Genomic DNA, 21,747 nt, shown 5'->3' on the forward strand with positions numbered 1-21,747 from the left:
AAAAAAAAAAAAAAAAAAAAAAAAAAAAGAGATTGTACAAAGGTATTAAAGCTATTCATTTGATTTTTAATATCAGGCACCATAAGCTTATTCACAGTTCTTGTATTTCATACAATTACAGCTGAATTGATATTTTACTGAAAATTCCTAGAAAACTGTTGATAACAATAAAAAATAACACTGTCAGCTTCTCTGCTTGTATTAATAATTATAATAAAAAGTTACATGTTTCACTTTAAAAACAAACAGTACCACTTGATGATTTTGCATAATACCTGTATTACACAATGATGTAACCCATGGCAGGCTACAACAGCCCTGACTGGTATTGGAAGTGACAAAATCAGCAAATTTTTTTCTTTGGACAATTGAGCTCCAATACAGCAGGGATGATTTAGTTTCAACAGGCTTATATGGTATTAGATTAGAATAAAAGAGTCCATTTTCACAATCCCCCTATATATTTATTCCCTTTTCCAGCTCAAGGATATTAAATATCACTAAACATTCTTATGAAAAAACTTCACTGATTCTTTTCAATACTTATCTAAATGCTAAATCTTAAGACTCACTGACTTGTGTTGATTATGATAATTTCTAAAAATCATTTTCCATTTTGGCTGTTTCTATGAAATAAATCTACAATACTAACTGAACTTTAAATGTGAGTCCATTCCCAACCCCAAGCCTGCCCCAAAAGAACAGCTAATTCATTTCTCTTTACTTGTTCTTTGGTTAGAACTAGTTATATCTTAAATTTGTTCCTTTGACATTAAACTATTAAAACTGATAACTAAATCTAATGTTAACAACCTTCAAAAAAAATTGTTTTAAACTCTTGGCTGAGGTTAATAAATTTGGGTCTATACCAAAATTCTGATTACTCATTAAAAACTTAGAATGAGTAAAGCTAATATTTCTGGAATTATAACTGACTTCCACTTACAACACCTAAAATAATATCAAAGTTGGCTGTACATACTGAAAGGAACCTTTTAAAATCTTTATACAGCGAAGTCCTTTCAGAAATTCACATTAAACAACAACTCCACATTAACTATGCAATTTTTTGTTATGTATACCAAGAAAAAATGTTTCTACTAAAATATCAAATTATCTTAAGTACTTTAAATGGTTTAATCAGTACTCAAAGGAACCACAGAGAAAAATGTAACTGTCACTACAATTGAACTGTTTATATACCTCTCCAGTTTATAAGTTGATTTTTCCTTGGCATTTGGACTTCAATAATGAAAAAAATGGTTGTGATTTAATGTCAAAGCCAGATTTTCTCTAACAAGATTTCACTGTAGATAATAAAAATACTCCTGACACATCTTTTTTACAGATGCAGCTCAGCAAATCTCCTTAGAAAAATTACAAGGTTTTTGCATCAACTCACAAAAATAGAACTTAATTTTTATAAAACAGTTAATATTGTTAGAAACTACTAAAAATCATTCTTATGCAGCATCTCTATACAAATTATACCTTGATGCATTTGATTCCTTATGAAGCTTCTGATAAATCACAGTATTAATAACAATAATAAAGAAGGAAATTTGTCTGGGTTGGTTACCCTTTTAACTTTTATAAATGTACTTATTCAAATTCAAAATTACTTGCTTTTGCATTTGCATATTCAAGTGCCTAAATATGATGCTGTAAATGCAAAGAAAATACATAGGTTTTCTGTTGGTTTTTTTTTAAGACAGATTCTTGCTATACAGTCTGTACTCGTCTTGAACTCAGCTTCCACTGCCTCAAATTCTTGGTGATACTACTGCCTCAGCCTCCTTGAAGAGGAGGTATACAAATATGTATACCATGCTAGGCTTAGAAAATATCTAGTTTTTAACATTAACGTCTTTAAAAATTTTTTTCAGAAATATTTTCTATTCAAGAAATCATATAAAATGTCAATTATAAATAGGAGCGAAGCTTTCATAACATTTTTGTTTCCAATCCCTCAAGAATTTTTTAGATCTTTTCAGGCCACTTACATCCCTTGCATCCCAAACACCTAGTTCCTGGCACAAAACAGGTATTCACAAAGAGGTGTGAATACAGAATATCAAAATTCAGGCTTGTCTTACTTGATACCACCCCTCAACACAAGTATACCTAAAATGTTAGGTAAAAACTGAATTTTGAAAAAGCAAGTAATATTTTTAATGTCATGTCATTTAAAGAACATGAGGTGAATCATCCATCTCACTAGACTAATATCCCAAATTTGTCTATTTGTGAATCTAGATTTTTATATATCAGGTTTGCTGAAAAGCAGGTTAACTTTTTAAGACTTGTATAATCCACAGGACTAATATGAGCAAAAAACATAGTACAATAAAATTCACATGGGTTCTGGAATCTAACTTTCATTAACTTGCTTACAGGGACATAAGCAAGATCCTTAACTTAAAAATCTGAACATCCTTATAATAAAATAGGGATAATAATCCGATAGGGCTTTTTATAAGGCCTAAAGCCTGGCTGAGTTGCATGTAAAATGCCTCATCCCTTCAAAGACTTTCAATCAAAGCACTGACTTTTGTATGTAGTTAAAAGGTATCTTCACAACTATTTACATTGATTGACTAGGCTTAGACATGACAACACAGAAAACTTTTAACACATCCTTACTTCTGTAATGAAATATTCTAAAACACAAAAAATATGCTTTAAATTGCTACAAGTAAATACAGACTTCATTTCACTAGTTTAAAAATACATATGATGAGCCTGGGGCTGTGTATATCAGTGCTAGAGAGTTTGCCTTGCATGCAGAAGGCCATAAGTTCAACCCCCAATACTGCTAAAAACAAACACACAAAAAGCAGAAAGACACATGATAAGTTTTTTGGACTTATTTTCCAGCCTCATATAAAAATCTAAAAAAGCAAAATAAACATAGCAGCTGTTTTATCAGCAATTTAAAATCAGTGGGAATAATACATGTGATAATAGAATCTTAGAGATATGCCTAATAAATTATGATAAATACTTTAAAATGCAATGATGTTAGTCAAGGTTAAAAATATAGCATTTGAATCATAATTATCCTTGCTAGTAAAGCAGAGCTGTAATATGGACTATCCAAAATAGCATGCAAGTTAAAAATTATTTGTATCTAGCTTTGGAATATATGACCTGTGTTAGATTTATTTTCCTAATCATTGCTTTGCTTAATATTAGCTTAAGCAAAATAATGATTAAGGTAATATTAAAATTAATTTGCTTCTATCAATAAGCACCAAGAGAGTAATATTAAAGGAATACATGCCGGATACAGAGAACTTAGTTCAAATTTAAAATGTGCCTAATCTGAAGAGGTGATTGTATTTTTTCTTGACAAAAATACACAATGGTTCAAGAATTTATATTAAACAAAAATCACTGATATGTATCTCAGAAGCTGTTATAAATTACCTATATTTACTAAAAATTTCCAACTGTTAGAAAGTAAAACTTCAGCTTTTTGTATGTAAAGTACTAAAACTATTGTTTTATTTCAACATTAGTTATTTTGCTGAATTGGTAACAAGAATGAGATAATTAAACCTTCTTATTATGTCTTAAAATCTTGTTCTCTATCCTAAAATATAACATAGTCAACATAATATCATGATAGATTTTTCCAAACCTAAGATTACAGAGGATTCAGTAACATTTAAGAACAAGTTTAATAATTATCTAAAAATACCAAACTAATTCTTGGAAATTCCTTTTTTAAAACAAGCTCACTACTGAAAAGTGATTTTGATTACCATCCTCTAAGGATGTATAGCACAAATTTTTCTATACTACCAAGGTGCAAGATTGAGTGAGTCTATTCATCTTTTCTTTTCAGTACCAGGGATCGAACTCAGGTCCTTGTGCTTGCGAGGCAGGTGATGGCACCACTGAGCTAAATCTCCGGCCCGTATTCATTTATTCTTACACTTCACTGATTATGCTTGCTATAACAGATGTTTATTAAGTAGGTTTTTTTAGAATTCTTAAAAAATATTGAATGATTCCACTTTTCAATTAGTTGCTTGAATATGATAATTGATCACTTAATGTTGTTTTACAAAGAATTAAGCCATGTTATGTTTTCTTTAGGTATTACACTATTTGATAAATTGTTATTTGTATTTATTTTTTTAAAAAACTAAAGTATTAAGAGACTATGATCTTATGGTCTAATGGAACTATTTTGATTTTTAAATATTTTTCTATATATGTATCAATATTTTAAAAGAAACTGCTACGGAAAGAAAAAAAAGAAGAATGTACACATCCATGAATGAATCAACATTATTAATAAATTTTAGGTGATTAATGAAAACACCAAAGAATCTACAAGTTATAGGTAATGTTTAGAGTGTACTTTCTTTTTTAAAAATTATTTATTTTTAAATCAACAAAACAGTATATATTTATGGTACAGAACATAATGTTCCAAAATATGTACTGTTCACATCACAGAATGGCTAATCCAGCTAATTAACTTATGCCTTTACTCATTTTTTTTTTTTGGTACTAGGGATCAAACTTCAGACCTTTGCGCTTTTGAGGCAAGCGTGGCACCACTGAGCTAAATAAATCCCCAGCCCCTCACAAATATTTTTAGACATGAGAATATTTTAAAGTACAAATTGCTATTAGGTAGAGTTGCTATTTTGTACAATAGCTAAAAGTCACAGGTGGTTGATTTACAAAGCAAAAGCTAAAATACAACCATAAGTACTTATAGTGTACATATTGTATTAACAGTTGTTAAACAGAGCCCGCTCCCCCCATAAAACACACTATGGTCCAACATATAAAATTCAGCTACCTTGAAAACTGGAAGCAGACTACGTTAAAATGCCATTTTGATTCCCAGTTATATTCTCTTCCTCTTTTTTCGTGTCTCAATGACAGTTAATACTAGCTGAGTATCAGAGATAGTATTTAATGAGAAAAGAAAAATGGTTCAACTACACTTGTTGCTACTACTGAACAAATCATTATTGTATATAATTAGATATAGTATATAAAATTCACTAGATGATACATAGAAAATAAAATTGTGTTTTTATAAAATGTAACAAATTTGGCAGTTTGAGACGATTAGTGAAGTCAAAGGGTATATTAGGTATTAAGTAAAATCATTCCTAATCTTCATTCTGTATCGCTCCAAACTCTCCATTTAACTAAAAGACAATAAAAAAATGTTAAAAGAATTACTTTTAACTCATTTCATTTTTAGAACCAAACAGTAATTTATTTCAAGGCAGGTTCAAGGTAGTGGAAACGAAAAGCAGTTGAGGATTTAAAATTAATAATGAAGTAAAAAGCGAAAACCTTTTCAACAGAAGTGTTTTTTCCAATAAGTAAACACTACCCCTATCTACCTCTTTTCTACAAAGATACCATGTATAATTGCTTCTGGAAGATTCAAGTATTATAAAAGAACACTCCTCTGGAAAGTTGGTGAATGAGTAAAAAAAAAAAGTGGGAGGTGCTAGGACTCTGATCCTTTAACAAAGAGATAATGAAAATGTCTGGTATTTGCTGAGGTTTACTCATCACCAGGTACAGAACTATTTATATGCATTGTCTCAAAGTGCCCAACACAAAATCTCATGAGGTCCTGGGGTTGCTAGTCACTTTTTCAATACCCATTCTCTCCTTCTTTGCTAAAAATCAAACTTGATTCTGGTGGCAACAGAACCAAAATAAACTTGCATATTTCTCAGTGTTCTGTGACTGCTAGAAATGGCCAAATTACCAATATTTGACCAATGGAATCTAAGCAGAGTGTGACTTTTGAATATGCTCTTGAAGAGAGTTACAAAACTGCTTTAGCCCGTGGCCTCTTTCTCTTGTCCCATTTTGATAACTAAGATACAGATACGATGGTTAGGTGGACCACTTTGAAGATGGAAGCCATAAACTGAATGATGGTAGAGCCGCTATGGCCATGGAACCACTACTGTGCAGTAATGCCTTCAGAATGGACCCAGAGATCTCAGTGAGAAGTTTGACCAAAGACAGGAGGTTGAAAATGGGTGAAATAATAAAGGAAGGCCATCACCGCTTAAGGCTAGACTAACCCCTAGCTTACGACCTAGGTTTCTTATCTTAGAACTTCCTTTAGAAGGGAAGGGGGAATGTGGTTAAATCACTGATATTTTGAAATGTTTGTTAGCATAGTTTATTCTAACAGACAAAGGTGGGTGGTGTCAGAACTCTTATTTTACAGTTGAAGAAATGGAGACCCAGAGTTAGGTAACTTGCTCACAGTCACGAAGCTAGCAAGCAACCTTCAAAATGGCAAGCTCCTAGTCACTGTGCAGTACTACGTTCAGACTGGACCTAAAGAACTCAGTGAGAAACCTGACTGACAGCATGAGTCTTGAAAATGGGCAAAGTGTTGAAGGAAGGACACCATTCTCACTCATTAGACTAGGACTGCACGTAACCTAAAATAATGTAAGAAGCCACAATTAACCAAAAAGGAATTGAGCCCTGCCTACAGAATATATTGTAAGAAAATATTAAGGGCAGAGAATCCATTCCAGAGATTTGTGGGCCTGCAACAATAAAAGGAAAAAGGAGTGACTGATAGGTCAAGAATAATGAGTATAGCTAGGAAAGAAATTTATGTGAGGACAGATTTTCCTCATTCATGCACAGAATTATATTGAATTAAATGTGGAAGAAATAGCTACCAACTGGGAATAACTTGAAAGTGATCTCTAAAAATGAACTAAAAATTCTTCCAGGGGATATCTAAGAAAAAGCAGACTATCTTTAAGCTAACAGAAGAAAGGAAGGCATTTATATATCAAGTAAAAGAAAAACATTATAGATTTCTGAGATATAGTAAGTTTTTTGTACTGTCCCTGTTTTGGGGGCAGAGAAAGAACTCTGAGGAAGAAGGGTGTAATTCTGTTTCCCTATAGTACCATGAAGCCTGGAAAAATACTTAGAATTATAAAGCATTTTGAATGCCTGCTTTAGAGTCATATTAGAAGGAATGAAGTAAGAACACTGGGGAAAAGAAGTGTAACCTAAAATAGGGATTTGGTAGAAGAGAGATGTGACCAATTTCTTAGAAACAGTGTTATGAATGAAGGAAAGGTTACATAAAGGCTACCTCCAGACAGATGTAAGGACTCAGAGCTTTACCTAGTCTGGGCAGCCATTTGTTTTCTAGTAGCCCATACGGTTATCTCATTTTCCAAATTAGCAAGCTTGTGGTAAATGATTCAAATAATTACATATGTCCTCCAATAACATTTTTAACATAAGCAAAAAGAAAAGCTACAGCTAGCTTGTGTACACAAAAGCTAAAATACAGAGGTATCAATGCTAAAATTCCCATCGCTTAAAGGGGGTAAGGTATGACCCAAAGGACAATGCTCATTAAGTTTTCCTAGCTTACATAGCTGTGATATGATGGTCCCCTAGAGGCAAAACCCACTCATCCATAACTCAATAGATTTATTTTCTATATCTTTCAAGATGCATACTAATTGCTCTTGTGTTACACTGTTTTTTAAGATAAAATGTGAAGTTAATATTTAAAAGCTTTATTTTACAGTCACTGGACAGACACATATCTATGAGCCATTAAAAGACTTGAAACATAAAAATATACAGATAAAGAGTCCACTGGAAAATGGCAAATTAATAAATGAAAGATGTTTACTAAGACCAATACAGCTAAATATCCCTCAATGTTGCGCTGGAACCCAGGCGTCTCTTTGTTTCTAGTAACTTATATTGCATTAAATTACCAAAATAGAATGAAGGTGGATACAAAACTGTTCTTATTTTAAAGGTCTCAGGGAAGATGCCTAATAACCCAGATCACATCGATCTTTTATAAAATCACATAGGGAACTATAGGAACAATAATTGGTAGTGCTTGAATTAAATATACACTCAACTAAGGTTGCTAACATTAGTGATATATTTCTTTTAAATTTTATTATAATATGATACAAGCCAATATGATTCAGGGGTAAGGTAGTCCACCTAAAAAATTTTTAATTAGAGACAACTGTCCTATATGAATAACTGACATATTTGAACTATTGTCAGTTATTATTTATTCAGATTCCCCCAAAGGATCTCTCTTGACTGAGCTTTCTTACTCTAATTTATTATTTTAATGTCCTCCTGTACTAGAAATAAGTTTTCTCAAGACTACTATAAATAGCCAAATAAATTTCAAACTATCACTAGCTGAAATGAATAGCCCTTCCCTTGTTAGAGCAGCCAGTGAGAAAGAAGGAAAGTATTTGAAGAAAGGAAACTTATGATATCTGAATATCACTTCTGTTTTTTGATTACTACATATGACAAGGACCATTTAAGAGAGCGATAATGTACTAATACAAGAATCACTTCTCTTTAAAGAAAAATTATTCAAAATATTTGCTGGGAAAGCTATCAAAGATTTAAAAAGGAAACAAATAGGGCCTCTTCAAATTACTTTAAGACATACATGAAAAACTTAAGGTAATTTAGGTGACACATCAGGTATAATAAACCCAAAGGAATAATTAACAGAAAAATAATACAAGCAATCCTTTTTTTTTATATCCAATAGACAATATGGACCAAATGAGATCAGAGTTCATAGTTAAGACAAAACTGTGCACTTGTTAAAAATTAGATTTCAACATCAAAGGAAATGATAGAATATAGAAAGTATGAGGAGAACAGAAGTACGGTACAACAAGGAAGTATGGTCCAATAAGTCAGTCAATTCTTCAACATAAATGTTTATGGTATATATCCAACTTGAAAAATAAATATGAGCCTCAGGTTCACTTTGAGGAAAGATATACACATATATATATGAGAAAATTATAATTGCATATCTAAAATAGACAAAATAGTGACAAAAATCTAATGTGAGGGCTAAAGTCGTACAACAGACTTTGAAAAACAGCATATTTTATAAAGTTTACTCATCAACCTGTTTTAAAAAATGAGATATAATATTGAAATCTAGACAAGAATGAAAATAACTAAAGAATAAGACAGCATGATCAAAAGACTAGAAAGTAAACATTTATTTGTAATTCTAAGGTTAAATAGAGAATTAGCTCTAGATTGTTAAACTTCAAAGTCTTGACATTCAGCAATTCTTTCAGTTTCTTCCCCCTCTGGTAAATTAACTATACTTGTCCTATTCTTCACAATGGTGAATTATCTACATCAAATCTCTCACAGAAAACATCTATAAAAGCTCAACAAGATATTAAAAGTATCCAATACATATTGAGGATATACTCCTAAGTGAAATAAATAAGTCACAAATGTGTAAATACCGAATAGTTTCTCTGGTGTGAAAAACTATAATAGTACATAAGATCCTAATGAGATAATTGACAATGTGAAATAGGAAGAAAAGGGCTAAAGGTGTAGGGAAAGTGGGAAGGGTAGGGGAAAGGTAATAAGGGAAAAGAAAAAAATATGAGAAAATGAAAAAATGGAAATAAAGTGTTTGTAGATGGGGAGGAGAGGAGGGGGTGAAGGGAGGGTAGGGACAAGGGGAAAAAAATGAGAACCAAGACCTGTCATGTAAATCCCAATAATGAATGTAACTGTACTGTATACCTAAAATGTACCAATAAACTAAAAAATGGCATCTAAAAAAAAATAACCTCAAGATAACAAGGAATTATGACTCCATATAGGGAAAATAAGAATCTTGAGGTCATAGGCCAATCTAGGGAATATGAGACCCTTTGTTAATACAGCCTCCCAGGGCAAGGAAACAAAAATTAGAGGCCAGACTCTACACAAGGAGGAAAATCTAATAGGAGTTCCTTACTACAAAAAAAAATTTTTTTTGGTACCAGGGATTGATCTGGGATCCTTGCCCTACTGAGGCAGGTGGTGGCACCACTGAGCTAAATCCCCCGCCTATTACTATAAAAAATTTAAAACTCAAAGGTCTGTACCCTTGATGTGATGATAAACAGGAAGTGGGAAAAGTACCCAAAAAGTTTAACTAGGGTAACTACAGTTCCCACTTTGCCAAAAACGATCTTGTCATATTTGAGAGTCCTGGCATTTTTTTTAAAATTTCCTTTTTACTTTTAATAATGTTTTAGCTAGGATGGTAGGTTACATGGTTATCAAAACGACCACCTAGTTCAATCTTCTGTGACATCTCAAGCACCAAGAGTGGTTTAAAATGACTGCAGTACAGTCTGAAAATAACTGCCAACAATTATTCCTATCCCTGTATTTCCACAAAGCTGGACTTATCACAAAGTAGAGTCTGGGCCAGGGATTTAGCTCATTGGTGTTGCCACCTCCCTTGTAAGTGCAAGGACAAGAGATGATACCAGGTACCTAAAAAAAAAAAAAATAGTAGAACCTATTTTATGTTCCCTGTTCTTGTATCTGGGACAACTATTTAACTGGATGTGACCAACTGACTTGCTGAAGTGACCTTAAAATGCCTGTAAGCCTGTGCTGGTTTGGAAAAGTAAATATGCTTGGGCTGACCACTAACTGATGAATACACACAGGAAAGAGTGCAAACAGAGAGAACAAGGTTCCCCAGTTCCACTGTACCAAGGCTCAGACCATCAATTAGGAAGTCTTGGATACAGCACTGTGATCGACCTCCCACAGAATGAGTAGGTAACTCAAACTGACATCTATGGAACAGAAGAAGTACAGTTTTAATCCAGTCCACTCAGTTTCCTGGAAACACTACATCACTACTGTTTGAAGACTCAGTTTTGGAAGAGCTTGTTATGTAGTAATAAATTACTAAAACAGTGGATCAGAGTTAGTAGTAGTCACAAGTGCCTAGGAAAGATAGGTCCTCAGAGGAAAGAAAGAACTTTCCCTAGAAGTCATATTTTACTTTTATAAATCATTCCACAAATATAATGTGCAACATATAGCCAAGAAACTAGATTCACTACGTATAAGTAAAAGAACAACAAAAAAGTGATCCTAAAAGGAGTCAGAGATTGAAATTAACTGGATTGTGATTAAAGTAATAATAACAAAACAATAAAAGACTAAAATATCTGCAGGGGAAACCGTCACACATTCAAAAGGGAATCAAACAAAAACATCTAGAAATAAAAAATAGAATAGGCACCATTTAAACCTCACTAGATAAGTTTAGTATCAAACTAGATATAAGTGAAGAAACTAATGAGCTGGATATAGGAAAAATAAAATTTCCAAAGTATAGTACAGAAAAAAATCAGACCAAAAACAAAAACAAAAACAAAAACAAAAAAAAACCCAAAAACAAAACCAAAAAACAGAACATGCCCAGCATGGTGGTGCCTGCCAGTAATCCCAGCACTTAGAGGCTGAGGCAGGAGGACTGCCTCAAGTTCAAGGTCAGGCTGGGTTATACAGTGAGTTCAAGACCAGCCTGAACTATACTGTGAGACCCTGTCTTTAAAAAAAAAGAAAAAAAAAAAAAGAACAAAGAGACAGAAGATATAATGAAATAATTGAGCATTTGTTCAAAAACACTTTAGTCAGAATTTCAGAAGAAGAGAAAAAAGGATGATATCTGAAAAATTTCTGCAACTGAGATAGCAATCAATAGATAAGCTCAATGAATACTGGGCAACTTAAACATGGAGAAAGCCATTCACAGGCATACCACATTAAAACTGTAGAGTCAAAGATAAATCCTGATAGCCTTATAAATAGAGAAACTTACTCCATGTCAAGAATTGTAAAAAGTCTGAAATTTTACCATTTGTGGAAGCTGAATTAGCCTGTTGTAGTTTCACAGGTGCTGGCAGAAGGCAGAATTTCTGGACGGGGGAGAAAAGCATTTTATTTCTCTTTCAATGCAGGTGGCATGAGCATGTTTGCATCAGTTCCTCTTGTTCCTCCAAAGCCCTGAAGGAGTGATATAGAGGGGCCCAGGGTGCCAAGGATACAGGGAGAAATACCAAATTTAGGAAATCACAAATCTTGTATGGCGCTACTAGCAAATCTATCTATCTTTGCCCTATAGGAAGAATTTAATTCTACCATTCAAAGCCTTTTACTATACAACTATTTTTGAAAAGACAGTCTTGGACAAAAAAACTGTCAGATGTGTAGAAATGAATAATTGTCCCCAACTAGCCCACAAAGAAAATTCCATACTCAGACTAACAAGTGAATTTTCCTAAATATTTAAGGAAGAAATAGTTACATTATAAAAATTCTTCTGGGTAATACAAAAAGGGAAACATTCTCCCAACTCAATTCTTGAGGCCAGTATAACCTTGACACCAAAACAAGGATGCATGAATCAACTAATGAAACAAAGAGTGGTCCTGAAATAGACCTGTGTAGATAACCTGATTTATGGCAAAGGTGGCAGTGACGACAGTGAGAAAAAAGTCTTTCAAAAAACAGGTCATACTTATCCATGTGGAGGAATATAAAATTTAAACCCTATCTCACACCATACAGAAAAATGATTCCAGGTAAACTTTAGATCTAAATGTGAAAGACAATGAAAACATTTCTGAGAAATGGTAGAGAAAAATGTTTTTTGATCCTTCAGAGACTGTAAGATTTCTTAAATGAGAGACAAAATGCATAAGCCACCAAAGACTGAAAAACTGAACTACATTAACAATAACTCCTGCACGGGATTTAGCTCAGTGGTTCTGCTGCCTGCCTCGCAAGCACAAGGACCCAAGTTTGATTGTGATGCAAAAAAAAAAAAAAAAGTAACAATAAGTCCTGTTCAACAAAAAAATCCTTAAGAGAGTGAAATGGCAAGCTGAAGAACAAAGGATATTTTTGACTAAGGAATATACCCAGAATATTTAAAGTACTACAACTCAAAAAGAAAAACATAGTCCAACAAAAAAATAGATAAATGACCTAAACAAGCATTTCATAAAACAAAAAAATCTAAATGAATACTCAGGGAAATGTCAGGTTAAACTATAATGAGCCAGGCAGGCACCATGATGCACAACTGTAACCAGCACTCAGGAAGCTGGGGCAGGAGGACTGTAAGTTTGAGGATAGTGTGGGCTACACAGAGAGATAAAAGCCAGCCTGAATTATGTAGTACAGACCCTGTCTCAAAAAAACAAAAACCAAATAAGAAAAAAAGCACAATGAGAAATCATTACGCACTCACTATAATAGTTAACATTTATATATATATATTATAAACAATGCCAGTAGAGAGGAGTTAAAAGAATTTACTTAAAGGATAAAGAACATAGTAACATCTGGTGCCTGCCTCAGCACAAGGGCCTGAGTTCGATCCCCGGTGTCAAAAAAAAAAAGACTCCTTTGGAAAAGCTTAGCATTATCTACAGGAAGAAAGACAGAGCCTGTGACTAGACAAGGTCGACACTTGGGAATATACACATGTATACAAATGTAACAATACTCTAAGCCAAAAATTACAAACATTCACTAACAGTAAAACTGAACAAATGTTCATACTTTGGAATCCAGTAAAGAAACTGAATGAACTATTTCTGTACATAGATCAATCCTAGAAAACAACAATTTATGAAAAAAACCCATACTCCTCTCCAAAAATAGGGCACATACTTTGTGATTCTATTTCTACAACACTCAAAACCAGGAAAAGTAAAACAAATTACAGAGGAATGAAGTTTAAATGCTAACATGATGAGGGGAAAAAATAAAATGATTACTATAAATGCCGATGAAAGTGGTTATCTCTGTGCTGGAAGGAGTTGCAGTCAAGGTGGGATACTGGCAACTTCCTAGGGGCTAAGTGTGTTTTCTTCCAGCTACTATGTTAATGTATCTTTTCTGCATGTTTTAGTAGCCACGTTTTCAAATGCTTTTTAAAAATTATCTGTACTTTTTTTTGGTACCAGGGGATCAAACTCAGGACCTTGTGCTTGCAAGGCAGGCAGCAGCACCACTAAACTAAATTCCTAGCCCTCTATATTCCTATTTTTAAAAATAGCCACTCAGGAAAACAGTTTGGCAGTTAGTTAAAGTTGAACTTGAAATTATCAGAAAATGCATGTATGAAGAGAAATTAAATCTTAGGTTCACACAAGAATCTATATACAAATGTTCAGAGGCAAAGACTAGAAACAATTCCAATGTCTCTCTGTGAGTGATGATGTACTTAATAAATTGTGGTACATCCCTACCGTGGAATACTCAGCAACAGAAAAGAATTAACTACTGATTCATATAAAACCTTAGAAAATATATGCCAAGTGAAAAAAGGATTTACGTATTTATTTATACAACACTGATATACTATTTTTAAAAAGACAGCTGTAGAAATGCAGAACAGATCAGAGGTTTTCATGAAAAGATGCTCGACATTACTAATCACAGAGATATAAATCAGAGCTACAATGAGGTATCACTTTATTCCTACTAGGATGTCTATAATCAAAATAGATAGACAATAACAGTATTGATGAAGATGTAGAGAAACTGAAACCCTTATATGCTGCTAGTAGGAGTAAAAAATAGCGCTGCTGCTGCTACAGAAAATAATGACAGTTCTGCAAAAGGTTAAACATGTGAGTTATCATATGATCCAGCATTTCACTCTGGATATATATTGAAGAGAAAGACACAGGTTCACAAAATCTTGTACACAAATATTCATATTACCATTAGTCATAATAGCCAAAGAAATAATCCAAATGTCCACAAGCATATAAATAGATAATCTATGGCATGTCTACAAACCACAGCATATCCATACAACAGAATATGAATAACCAATAATAAGGAATAAAGTACTGGTTATGCTACAAAATGCATGAATCTTGGAAATATCATGCAAAGTAAGAAAATGACAGTTGAAAAAGGTCAAATATTGTATGATTTAATTTACGTGAATTGTCCAAAACATTCACGTAAATCTATAGCATCACAAAGTATATTAGTGGTTGCCTACAGCTTCAGAGGTTAGCATGGGAGTAACAGGTGACTGCTATATGACTTTCTTTTCATGAGGTGATATAAATCTTCTAAAACTGTGATGATGGCATATGTACTGAAAATATGCTAAATATGTGAACTGTATACTTCAATGGGTAAAATATGAATATCCCAATAAAGCTATACTACAAAAAGTTAATGACCATTAAACAGCAACACATTTACCTATAGAAACAGAAAAATTCTGAAAAAATTCTGAAAAGTTCAGAAATTCAACGCCATGGTTAAGAAGATAACATGCAGTTTTATTATTATTGTTCAAAATTGGAGGGAAACAAGCAATGCTTACAGGTGGAAGGTCTGAGAACTACCTTTATTTATTTTTTCCCAGGTACCCAGGATCAAGCTCAGGACCTTGTGCTTGTGAGGCAAGTGCAGTGCCACTGAGCTAAATCCTCAGCCCTTTAATTCACAGACAATGTGAGATACATGGGATTTGCTCACAAATAGGAGATAAAGCAAATATGAAAGGCAGATACAACTTCATGTGACTAGCCATTTGTTGTTAATTTTTGAAGGATATATATATATATATATATATGTAAATATATATATATAATATATATACCAACTATATCTAAATTTTTCATTAAAAAAGAAAAATCATAAACACCAAATTTCCAGACAAAAATTAACAGTATTATAAAACCAGTTTTACAAAACTACCTGTGGTTCTACAGAAATGGTATAACAAAGGATTTTCAAATACAAGATTTCCTAAACAGTTCATATAAAATTACAGTATCTTTCAAAATAAAGTATATTTACTCTAAAATAAAAATACTTACCAACTGCATCAACTATTATGATCCGATTAGATTTAAAGCACCAGAGATGTGTTACTTACTACACTATTTGTAAAATATCAGTATACCCAAGTAAAAATCTGCGTAGTCACACAGACAATATATCAATCTAGTCAAATAGACAATATATATCAATCTAGCCAATTCAATAACTGCACTCTGGGCATGGTGGTTCAGGTCTGTAATTCTAGCACTCTGGGCGCTGATGAAAACTAGTGAGACCCTTTTTCAAAGCAAAAAAACAAAAAAGGCCAGGGATGTATCTTAGTGCAAAGGCCCTGGATTCAACATCCAGAACTGGGTGGGCGTGGGGTGGGGTGTGATGACAACAACAGAAAACTAGCTGCAGTGAGTGCTAATAATTCACACAACTGAAAAAACCTAAACAATATAAACACATAAAGCTAATTCTTTCCACTGAAGAGCAACTGCATGTAACAATGATCATAAAATATGAAATTTGCAAAAGTACTTTGAGAATGACAAATATTCAAGTGCTAAGGTAGCAGAAATACTATGCATTATTTGAATAAAAGTAATGAGAAAAAATAAGTCAATGAAGCTCATGCCTAATAGAATGAACAAGGCTAATGGTTGTCTTTTGAACAGTACTTTGCCTAAAAATGTCACAAATACTCATTGCTCAGAATAAACAATAAATACATAATAAATGTACATAAAATATTGATAGTGGTGTTACAGTTAACTTCAGAATAACAATGAGTTAGTCTTGTGTGACAACATGGCAACCCAACATGAGAATGAGTGCCTCTGGAATTAAGTTGTCTGACAAACCCTGGGCATTAAATATGAATTTTCTCCTTTCTCTAAACCTTTATTCCAACAGCACTGGCATCTTCAGGATGTCTGGACCTCAGCCTTACCACCTGGGCTGTGATGCTGCTGCTAATCTTTAATGAGCCCCAAACACTTTCACCAAATTCAGAAACCATTTTCTGAGTTCTCATCTTCCTTCATCAAAGTAGGGGACAGCAGTAGGGGGATTCACTGCAGTGTATGCCCTGTTACTCATCTTGCCATGCCTCAGCCCTTATTCTCTACGTTCCAAGTCTCAATCCTGCATGCAAGCTATTTCAGTATGCAAGATGTTTTACTTGCCCATAGTAAATGCCTAACTCAAATGCCATGTGTTGAGGAAATTTCTCACTCATCCAGGATAATTTGGCTGCTTCCTCTCTTTTGCTTTCACTGAACCCCTTCCTGTTCTGTTCAAATGAATGGGAAGGTGACAAGACACGATGAGAGGGAGGAGGCAGAGAAGGGGAATGGGGGGGCGTAAAAAGAATTAAGATTTGCTATGTACATGGACCATTTCCAACAATGTAATCATTATATACTGCAGAAAGTATTAATAATAACTTTTTTAATTTCCAGACTGAAAATCTTTGAAGACAGGAACTGTATCTCTTCAAAACATTTAGTTCACAAGGTTTGGTAAACAGTCCAATCAAGTAACAATGATCACATTGCCATATCAAATCTGTTCAATCCACTTCATGTTATTACATTTTCTACCAGAATTCTTAAGGATCATGTAATAGCACTGCAAAAATATTTTGTAATGTACTGAATAAGCTCACCACTGCGCTTTTGATTCTATAGCTGAGAGATATAAACAAACTAGTTTCTACTGTTGCTTTTCTTATTTCCCTAATAAAATAAATGTATATGATCCCACCCTTAAGAGTAGTCTCATAACCTTCAAGAATATAAAGATTCTCACCTTAGAGATTTTTTTTTCTCAGCTGCAAATTGAAAGAAAAATCCATACTGTTCCATAGGCTTCGCTCTTTATTTACTACAGCAGTACAAAATGAGTATGGCATACTTGGAAAGCCACACAGGCCCTCCAATTCCTTAACACTGCTTGTTTCAATGTTTTGTCTGAACACCTAAAACAATACTTATCCGCACATTATCATTGTCCTATGTTTAGAAGAATTCCTTTCCCCTTTGGAGAATTAATGAATACCCTGTCAAAAGCAACAATATTATTAAAAACAAAACCAAATGCAGGCCAAGTAAAATAGGCCTGCAGGCTAGAATTTCTTGCTTATGAACTTGATAATCTTTAAGCTCTTCTTATTCACCCAATGTGTTCTTCCTTGTATCTGTACAGTAAATCATTGTCTTTAACATTAGAAATACCTCTAGTAACCTGGAAAAGCTGTTGCTGCTATCGATGCATAACATACTATTATTAGTCTTTTTATATAAATATATGTACGTGTGTGTGTAGATATATATATATATATCTACACACACACGTACATATATATATATAAATTGAATTTTGGGAAACTTTAATGGTGCTGTCAACTTTGGAAAAAGTCATCCCAATTTACTGTGTTGAGTTGGCATTGTACAGAAATGGACAGCCATATTGGTCTAGAAATGTTAAAATTTTTTTAAAAATTTTTTATTTATTTTTTCATGTGTACAGGGGTAACACATTGTACTAAATATGTAAGGTCATATCTACATGGGTTTGATTACAGAAACTAATAAAGTATTCTCTAAATAATGAAAAAAAGAATAAGATAAGACTATAAGAGCAAGAAGCAATTTAAATATGTTCAGGGACCATTTTCATCTCCAGAATTAAGTATTATTTTAATGTTACATCATTGCCTTTTCTCTTTTACTTTCCTTTTTAGTTTTATTTTAGGATTCCCTATTTTTAATGCTCATACAGAGATTTCTTTAACTGAAATACAGAATAGTTTCTTTGGTGTGAAAAACTGTAATAGTACACAGGATCCTAATGAGATGTGAAATAGGAAGTAAAGGGCTAAAGGTGTAGGGAAAGTGGGAAGGGTGGGGGAAGGGTAATAAGGGAGAGGAAAAAATATGAGAAATTGAAAAAATGGAAATAAAGTGTTTGTAAATGGGGAGGGGAGGAGGGGGTGAAGGGAGGGCAGGGACAAGGGGAAAAAATAAGAATCAAGACCTATCATGTAAAGCTACAGAATCCCAATGATGAATGTAACTGTATTGTATACTTAGATTGTACCAATAAACTCAATAAAAAGAAAAAAAAAAAAGAAATACCTCTAGTAGTAAAATGAGCTCTCTTCTGACCAATATACAACTACCAACACACACATACACAACCCATTTCCTCCTATCACAAAAGAGTCTTTCCTGATGATTATGGGAAAAAATTACTATTTAAACAGCATTTCTTCTAATTCTATAAGCAGCTGTATATGTATATGCAGTAATGTGAAACTACACGTTAGATATAATCTAGTTCTGAGTCATTCCTGGGGTCCCATCAAATGCCATCGTATCATAATTCCCAGAGTTGTCATCTGGAAAAGTTCAAACTAAAATAGAAACAGCAAACTATAACTCTTACCTCGCTGTGTTCAGAAAACTGAAAACAATGGCTCCATAGGGATTACCTTAACAAACACATCTTTTTGAAAAATTTTCTACATTTGCTATTATAACCCTTCTCAAATATTGAATGCCATACTTCAAACTAACTATATATACATTTATCCTAGCATATTTTACAAGAGCACATGTGTTCTTTGATCCTCAGCTTTCTTTGTTTGAATAGATGTACATCTAAATGGGATTCCTAGGGATACTGCACCTAAAACACATTTTAACAGACCCAAACATCATAAGACAGAGTTTTGAACATAAGGCCAAGACAATTTTAGTCACCAGGTTTTGCATGCCTATATCATCGCAGACAAGATCTCTTTTTCTTTTCTAACATGTCTATGTCTGCCCAGCTCAAATGGCTGTTACCACCGACTGCCACCATTATCTTCTATTATTTCTGCTACCCACCCAATGTGAGCAATCATGACACTGTTGCTGCCTTCAATGGACTTTCATCACAGTCTCCCTCAGTTTACCAGGCTAACCAATCCTTTTCATTACTACCTTTTCTTCATCAGGACTGTTTGAATTCCTCCGTGAACTGTCATTCTGACTTCAACAGTTTTCTCAGATACCCTCTCTCACCCTTTCTCTAACCAGCCCCCAGTCTTTCATGTATGCAGATTCTTTATACTATGCAGCTTTCTGAAATAACAACTTTGAAGCCACAAGACCTTTCCACCAGAATATAATTTTCTCAGAAAGACAGCTGTAAGGGAGAAATATTCCATGTACAGAATACCCTGATAACTAAAAAAAGTCATTTGTTGGAAGTAATTTCATTTCAGGACTATAAAACTCATGAAAAATAATTCAAATAAATTACCTGCATCACTGATTCAACTGACATTCATTTTCCACAAATGCTTTAACTTGCTTCTAAGTCACGTCAGAAGAAAAATATTAAAAGCTGTTAAGTGAGAGGGAAAAAATTAATCCTAATGGTAAGTTTACCAGAATATGTGTCTCAAAAAGGTAACTATAGTCTATTATTTTAAAAAGAAAAGAAACTCTCCAAAGACACAAAAAATGGGCAACTGAAATGAACAGACACATCTCAGAAGAAGTACAAATGGCCAGTTTAAAAATGTATATATATGTATATATTTCAACAACTCTTGCCATTAGAAAAGTACAAATTAAAACAACACAGAAATTCCATCTTACTCTAGAAAGCATCTTTATCATTAATAAATCACCCAGGCATGGTGGTGCACTCCTGTAATCCCAGCACTCGGGAGGCTGAAGCAGGAGGATTGCTTGGAGTTTGAGACCAGCCTGGGCTACATAGTGAGTTCAAGTCAGCCTCAACTACATAGTGAGATCCTGTCTCAAAAAACCAAAAAACCAAAATACCAAAAAACCAAAAAAAAAAAAAAAATCAAATAATCCTGGTGAGGCAATGGGCAAAAAGAAACCCTTATACACTGTTGGCAGGAATGTAAACTAGTATAACCACTACGGAAATCTGTACAGAGGATCCTCAGAAAACTAAAAATAGAAATCTATTTAACCCAGCTGTTCTTCTTTCATGTATATTCCCAAAAAAGTTAAAGACATATTACAGTGATACATGCTTAGTTACCCATGTTCATAGCAGCACAACTCACAGAAACTAAATCTTGGAAGTGGCCCATATGCCCATCAACAGATGAATGGATAAAAAAATGTGGTATTCTCTTCAATTTCTTTTTGCAGAGTGCTGTAGTTTTCAGTGTAGAGATCTTTTGCTTCTTTTGTTAGATTGATTCCTAGATACTTCATTTTTTTGGGTGCTATTGTGAAAGGAATTTTTTCCCTTATTTCTCTCTCAGTGAGTCTCTTATTTGTGTATAAGAAAGCTATTGATTTTTGGGTGTTCACCTTGTATCCAGATACTCTGATGAATCTGTCAATTAAGTCTAGAAGTCTTGAGGTGGAGTTTTTTGGGTCTTCGATGTAGAATATCATATCATCAGCAAATAATGACAGTTTAACTTCTTCCTTTCCTATCTTTATTGCTTTAATTTCTTTCTCTTGTCCAATTGCTGTGGCTAATGTTTCCAGAGCTATATCGAAGAGGAGTGGTGATAATGGGCATCCTTGTCTTGTTCCTGATTTTAACATGAAGGTTTTCAGTTTTTGGCCATTTAATATGATGCTGGCTGTTGGTTTTTCATAGATAGCCTTTATTAAATTGAGGTACAGACCATCTATTCCAATTTTTTGCAGGGTTTTTATCATGAATGGGTGTTGAATTTTATCAAATGCTTTTTCTGCATCTATTGAGAGGATCATATGGTTTTTTGTCCCTGACTTTGTTAATATGATGTATTACATTTATTGACTTTCATATGTTGAACCACCCTTGCATCTCTGGAATAAATCCGACTTGGTCAGGATGGATGATCTTCTTGATAATCCTCTGTATTCTGTTTGCTAGTATCTTATTAAGGATTTTTGCATCTATATTCATTAAGGAGATTGGTCTGTAGTTCTCCTTTTTAGTTGCATCTTTCCCTGGTTTGGGAATCAAAGTGATACTTGCTTCCAGGAATGAATTTGGAAGTATAGCTTCCCTTTCAATTTCATT

At 33.5% G+C, this 21,747-nt stretch overlaps 1 protein-coding gene across 3 annotated transcripts in view; it reads right to left on the minus strand.

The window, feature by feature from the left end:
* Gtf2f2 (general transcription factor IIF subunit 2) overlaps window positions 1-21,747 on the minus strand; it is a 149,877-nt gene that overhangs the window by 79,276 nt on the left and 48,854 nt on the right. The window lies entirely within an intron of this gene.

This window comes from Fukomys damarensis, unplaced genomic scaffold (assembly GCF_012274545.1).
Source record: "Fukomys damarensis isolate Sample0158 unplaced genomic scaffold, DMR_v1.0_HiC HiC_scaffold_38, whole genome shotgun sequence".
Lineage (NCBI taxonomy): Eukaryota > Metazoa > Chordata > Mammalia > Rodentia > Bathyergidae > Fukomys > Fukomys damarensis.